Here is a 7,121-nt window from a genome sequence, read left to right on the forward strand (position 1 = left end):
CACTATAAACATTCTCTTTTTATACAAATCTAATTGATCAAATGGAAACAGTAAACATGAATTTCATTTTATATATTAAAATAAGCAACAGATACATAATACACAATGGTGGAGTATTGGAATTAGAGAGTTGGGATTCACGACTGGATCGCTCCCAGTCGGGACATGATGTTACAATTCTTCTCTGGCTTTTAGTTCTTGATTTTGTGGCTGGTCGCTGTTTATCACGCTTGGTTGACCATTTATCCTGCTCAGACTGACCGTTTGACGTGACCGTAAGCAATGGGTTTCTTTTCGATGTGTCAGAACGTTTGACTACTATAGATTGTTAGTGATCACTGACTAATCATCTTCGTCTATGCCTATCAGGCGTGCATGTGATTCCCAAATATACAAATCATTCGTATACGACCACCTTTACATAACAAGTTCACTGGTAAAGATAGAGAGGAATAACCCGGATTCCAGTTGTGACTCCACTCTCATACGCGTCCCATACCACGTATGAATTTGGTGGTCCCTACCGTACATCCCAGGATAGTACACCACTCCAGATGATGTGACGCACTATCCCTTCAGGCATTCACAAACTCTTTAACAGCTTACAAAATAGCTACATATATATATTATTTTCATTTGAAAACAAAAGAGAAATTAACAATACAAGGTTGAGAATGAATATCCAGTTTCCTACCATGCAAATATAGTCACTCGGCCTAAAATAAATAACAAAACGGAAACGTAAACAGTGCCTCGCGCTAACAGAAAGTAAATAAACATGCAACCAGTAACATTATTTCTGGATATTTGTTCACCAACCTACACGCAACACAACAACGTAAAATGCAGACATCACCCCTCGGGTGTGACTCTGACATTTTACCGTTTCATATCCTTTTTCCCTATTTCCGATTTTTACAGTTTTCAATCTTTTCAATAAAACATCCAATTTCTGATATTCATCAACTCAATATAAGTTCATTGAATATTAAATCACATTTTCCAACTAAAGAATTTATTTTTATCAATAATATTGAAAAAAATATAAATTTTTTTTATCAAAACGGGGTCCGAGCAATGCACACGACCCAATTGATAGAAATAACCCGTTAAAATACTCTACCCACGTATAATTTGTTAAAAATTACAATTAAACATATCAAACATGCAATTTCTGGCGTGAATTTTTAAATAACAAAAGAATCCTATATTTTGAAAATACATCCAAAATTTTTTCGATAAAATTCTAAATACAATTTTCACAATCTACGATTACTAATAGAAATTGAAAGTTTCTTACAATCTCTAGGTGAAAGGATTGAAGCGCGTGCGCAAAAATCGAGATGATCGGCACGAAAATCGAGACGGACTGAACTTCAAAGCGGCTGATTTTCGAAACCGGTCCGATGGTTTTGAAGATCTCAACGCCGTCGTCCTTTCTCCCTTCTGCGACGGAGGATGGTTTAACCCCGAAATCGATGAAATTCGAGGTCGAAATTTTCAAAATCCACGTATATACGTACGGCTGATTTTTGACGATACGGGTTGAAAAAGACGAGAAAACGGAAGGAATTTGATTGGGTTATGTAGAGAATGAGGCTGCGGACGTTTCTCCCTTCTACGTCGGAAGACGATTTGACCCCGAAAAGGACGAAATCCGAGGTCAAAGTTTCGCAATTCCCGTATATAAATACGACTGATTTTTGACGATATTGGATGAAAAAGAAAATGAAATGGAAAGAGGTTGGGTGGGTTTTGTAGAGAACGCAACTGTGGATCTTTTTCTCTTCTGCGGCGATCGTCGAAAGTGGACCGTTTGCGAGGGATTTGAGATGGAAGATCGGAAGAAAAAATGAATTTTTCGTTTATTATCGCGGCTGTATGGACGAGTTGGGGAAGATGAGAGAAAAAAATATTAAAAATTTTATTTATATAAATTTGGGACGAATTTGGCATTTTGTCAATTATTTTGATCGACGATAACTTGACCGTCCTGACTCCAAAACTGACAAATGAATACTCTATTTCACCTAATTTTTCATTCTGGATCTAATGGTGTAATCGAATCTTAATAATTCTTGCTCTAACAAAAAGTCACTATTTTAGTCCGGTCCGACTCGGTATCGAGGATTTTGTAATTTTTATGTTCGAACTCGCATTTGAGGGTGCTTACAGGCTAAAGTATGTTTTTCGATCATTTTGAATCCAATGGTGAGGTCAGATTCCATTAAAAATGATCAGAAACATCCTAAAGTTTTATCCCTAAGTCCCACTTTCAAAATTTTCTAAAAATTTCACTATTTATTTTTCCTTGAGATACGAATTAAAAATTTTCTGGGTTTTACAGATAGTAAAACAGAAAGTAAAATACTAGAATTAAAATGAAATAAGATAGAAAAAGCTCATTTAAGATATGGATCTACCTAGAGTATATCAATTACACAATTCAATTGCAAATCTCATTTGAAACTTAATTTAAGAGCATACTAATATCTCTTAAGTTGGAAGATATAACTTTGAAAATCAATAATAGGATATTAAGGCTAGGATTAATTCACTCAAAGGTGTGAATCCCTATTACCCAATATCTAAATTACGCATAAAACATCTTGAGTTTTATTTAAGTATGGCCTATTTAGATTAAGCATAAAGGGTGCAAGCTATTCAACTAAGGGTTTAATCCATAGGAGTTGGAAAAACCTTGAAAATAATTCATTAAATAATAAGTATTAAAATAGGAGGAAAAAAATTTAAAAGTATAATTGAACTTGCTCTAGACTTCTCCACCTCTTGAATGGTAGGGGAATTTAACCCATGGTCATTGCAAGATGAGCAGAAAGAGTAAAAAAGAATAAATATTCTTTCATTAACAGATCAAAGGTTACACCATCTTTATTTCATTTACAATTACAGAGAATTTTATAAATTAAACCTAAACTAAATTGGGGGGAAAAGACATAAAGCTAAAATAGAAGAGGAGTTAAAAGAGAGAAATTACAATGGACTTAAAGTCCTAATTATAGGTAATTCTCGATTTCTAGAAGATTTGATACGTGCGGTCATCAGCAATCAAGTCACCCTTATGTGTGAAAGATAGCCATGAAAATTTACTTTGATTGATCACTCTTTCACTGTGTCGCGGTTAAGATCCCCTATGGTGCGGTTGGGGTGTAATGGAAATGTGTAATTTTTGGTCCACAACTCTATTATACATCATTGATTGCTCTAGTTTACTTGAATTTCTTTACTTTGTCCATGTTTATATTTCTGACCTAAAGCATGCACAATCAACCGAACGATCATTAGATTTTTCCTGTTTATTCAATTATTCATGCAATTATGCTTAATTACTATGATAAAGCTCGTAGAGTATTGATATGAGGCATAAACATGGTTATTTGCTAATTAAGAGTGTAGACACCCCAATTTATCTGGACCGAGTCCGAAAGCTCTTGAAATCCAACAAAGATAAGCCCAATCCAAATCTTCAAAGTAGATCAAGTGGGGCCCACTTTAGTAGAGCCCAACTTTCCAAAATAATTGTCAAGCTCAGGGTACCCATGGCATAGAGGAATTTTCCTCAGGGTCATGGTTCACTTACTGCCCTATGTATTTTGCTTATAGAACCTTGGGTAAGTCATCATTATAGGCAAAAATTGCATTCCAAAACCCCTCTCCCAAGGACAATTCAGTTGAGTTTGTTAGAGTACATATGCTCACAAGATTTTATAAGGGAAATGACTTATTAAACCCCCTTTAATTATCTTATTCTTCAAGAAACCCTCCCCAATTACTTCAATACCCAAGCATTAATCCTTCTCTAGTTTCTTTATTAAGGTCTTTTTGTAAATTCATCATCTTTCTAACTTTGACTTCAAGTCACATTTGATCACTACTTAAATAGAATTACTCCTCTAACCTTGATTTGTTGAGACTCTGATAAGGTCCCAATTATTCAATTTTGGGACCACAATTGCACTAAGATTACCATTACATAAATGTTAGTTCATTTAAATAATTGCAAAATTATTTTATTTATCCAAATTAATAGAGCTAATGATATATTAGTGTTAATTGTAGCGCACGTGGAAGCTAACAAATCACGAAACAATTACGGTTACAATACACGAGCCGAAAGGAAGCATCCAGAAAAACCTCGAAGGATTTGGGCGCCACGTCACCGCGCCGCGGCTAGGCATGACCGCGCCGCGGTCATCTCGAGGAATTTGTCCTCGAGATTTTCACAGAAGCTTCCAATTGCTTCGGTGGTTGTAACTGAATGGGTAGTTCGAAGCAAATCATCCGAAAAGTTGACCCGATTACCCGAATACAAATGTTATAAATTGAAGGGTTGATTTTAGAGAAGGGTCCCTCTCCTTGCTCTCTTCTTCTCCAATTTTTGATTGTTCCTCTCTTTAATTTTCTGTAATTTTCTATTGAGAGATCTCTTGAGTGTAGTGAGAACATCAAGAGTGCTCAATTCTTTTTCTTTGTAAATTGTTGGGAGAGCTATAAAAGAAGAATTCGGATCGATCATCATCTTCATCTTCTTCACCTATTCTCTCTTTTCTCTTTTATTATTTTTCTGCAATTACAATGCTTGCAATGATTGGCTAAATTCTCATTAGAGAAGTGAAGGAAGCCATAGCAAATTAATCCCTCTAGTGTAGATTTAAATTCTTGCTTGCTTACATATTTTAATTCTGAAAATTCTATTCTGATTAAGGTAATCCAACTTATAATTCTGATCCAACTTAGATAGCCATTACTTAGATAAGTTCAAGAATGGCTATGCTATGTGAATAATCAGAATATAAATTGGGCAATCTCCATCATATTAGGATTTTCATGAATAGCTTCTAATTTCTTTCAAAAATTTAATTGATCCATCTTCCGATCCATGAGCAATGACTTGCTCCATGGATTGAGTTAATTTCAGAATTTATCTACACTATGGATTACTTGCAAAGGTTTACTTGACCTCTCTAATCCCTCTCTCTTAGAATTTCAATCTTTATTTTCTGTTTAGATTTCAATTTAGTTTCTACTACAACTTTGTTTTGTTTTTAAAACTAATCTGTTTTTGTTTCTAAATTCTGTTTTGTCATTTTTATCCGAATGAATCCTTGAATCCTCATTGTCCCTGTGGAACGAATTCGACTTACCCAAAGTCCATTTCTTAATCTTAATCTCTGCATCTCTATTGCAAGCTTTACAATCGATCAGACTCATTAAGAATGATTTAGGTTAGTATCCCAACCTTACTCACCCTAAAAAAAGATTCAATGTAAATTAACCAAGTCAGAGAGGCTCTGATAGTTTGGCCCACCTAAGGGAAGTCTCTAGAATCTATTTGCAAAAATACTCATATCCCTAGATTGTTAGAAGCCTAATCAAGTAGAAAATCTAGAAAGTCAAAAAATCAAGTACCAATTTACATGTCATTTGGCCGAGTTTTTTTTCAATTGACTCAAAGTCTAGGGTCTAGGACCATTTTAACTCCCCTCAAGAATTCTCTAGAAACTAGTGGGTTTTTAATATTCTATCCCTTGATCATCATGATTGCTTAAAAGACCATCAAAACCTAATTGACGAGAAGCAAAAGAGGTCATTTTAATTGAGAATATTAGTGTAACACCCCGTATTTTTAACTCGTATCTCGAGGAGACTAAATAGTATTGATTTGAAAAATAATCTAAGAAAGAAATTTAGAGTAAAGTGCTCAGATTATGCTATGCTCATTTTTGTGGAAAATCGACTTCGCCATTAGTTTCAAAACCATCGAAATATATACTTTAGCCTATAAGCAAGTTTGAATTCAAGTTCGGGTGAAAAAGTTAACAATCCTCGAATTTCGCGTTAAGTGGGACTCAAAATAGTAAATTTTCGTTAGAGCGAGAATCAGGAAGATTCGACCATACCATTATTCGAAATGGTATACTTGTTCGTCATTTTTCGAGTCCGAATAGTTAAGTTACGATTGAAACTAGAAATGAGGGAAAAATTACAAGTATGCCCTCAACTTTGCTATAAAAGAAAAATCTGATTTTCTTTTATCTCATTTCATTTCTCTTATTTTCTAAAGAACCAAACATCAGCCCTTTTCTCAACCTAAATTTTCATTCTCTTCTCCTCAAGATCCGTTAAAAACGAAAGATCGTTGAACTTCGACGAAGAAGACAAAGTTGTCGGCTACGACGATAGCTACAAGCTCACCCTCCTTGTTAACCCATTCTCATTTGTTTTCCCCATCCTCCATCAAAATTCAACCGTGTGGTTCGAGTGAATCTTAACACATCTTCACCGAGGGTTCCATCGAGTGACAGTTAGGTCCACCATTCATTGGGAAGCAAAGGAGTGCCGTCGTCAGGGGTTGCAAACCCTAGCTTACTTTGCATCAAACTCAGCTCAACATCAACTCTTTCACCACCAACTTTGATCTTTGTACGAGTTCATGGCTTTTGGCGTCCACAAACAAGTAGAGGACTCTCAATTCCTATTAGTAACTTTAGATTTCTCAAATGTGCATTTAAGATTTTGAAACAAAACTTATTGTTTGCATTTAAATCGTAGAAATTGGTGTTTGATTTCAAATTCATGGTAGAAGTAGGTGTTTTGATTATGTTTTATCGAATTTTGATAACAAAATCGTGGGTGGGTCGAATGGTTCGAAGAATGGAAGAAGAAATCGAAAAGGGGATCAAAAAATCGAAGGTTCGAGTGAGGTTAAGGCTGTCAGTAGGAAGGGTCGGTGCCACCGACACCTACCGAAGGCATTCTATCGGTCCCACCGACAGAATATAGCTTCTGCCACCGACGAAATCAAGAACCGTCGAAAATTTTGTTCTGTCGGTAGGACCGTCGGTCCCACCGACACCTGCTGATGTGTGTTATGTCGGTTCCACCGACAGCATATTGATTCTGCAGCCGACAGCCACCGATAGACACAGTTCTCTTCAGAACTAAGTTCTGACTCTTGCCTTGACCTCCCCATTGCCTATACTTGAATTCCCACCCTTCATTTCATTAAAAACATTAAAGTAAATGTCCTCTTTAATTTTTACTTTCCATTTACTTTAAGTTCTTTGATGAAATTAAGGTTTTACCCCCCATTTCGGAAC

The sequence above is a fragment of the Akebia trifoliata genome, chromosome 13, assembly GCF_017979445.1.
Source record: "Akebia trifoliata isolate Shusen 1 chromosome 13, ASM1797944v1, whole genome shotgun sequence".
Lineage (NCBI taxonomy): Eukaryota > Viridiplantae > Streptophyta > Magnoliopsida > Ranunculales > Lardizabalaceae > Akebia > Akebia trifoliata.